Consider the following 374-nt stretch of genomic DNA (forward strand, 5'->3'; position numbering starts at 1 on the left):
TTTATTATATAGGTGGAAAAACTCACCATTTCATAAGAAACGACTCATCAGATTTAAAGGAAAAGTTCATTCAGCAGGAATAATCAATGGATCATTATTTATACCTAAAACTAAAACGTTTGCTGTGATTTAATGAATTTATCGTTAATCAGTATAAAAAATTTTCATGATCACTGAGTCTGGGAGCGGCCATCTTTGCCCAAATCTAGTAGCCCCTCCCTCCTGCCATCTTCCGGCAGTGACGTCACGGAGCACTAAGCCTAGCACAATTCTCCCCGCTTTCCAAGCTAAATCAATGGGAACTACTAGACACATCTGCAATCAACAACAATTATTGAAGATTTCCAGAGGACTTCACCATTGAAATTCACCAG

The sequence above is a fragment of the Cyprinodon variegatus genome, unplaced genomic scaffold (assembly GCF_000732505.1).
Source record: "Cyprinodon variegatus isolate N-32 unplaced genomic scaffold, C_variegatus-1.0 Scaffold1366, whole genome shotgun sequence".
Taxonomy (NCBI): domain Eukaryota; kingdom Metazoa; phylum Chordata; class Actinopteri; order Cyprinodontiformes; family Cyprinodontidae; genus Cyprinodon; species Cyprinodon variegatus.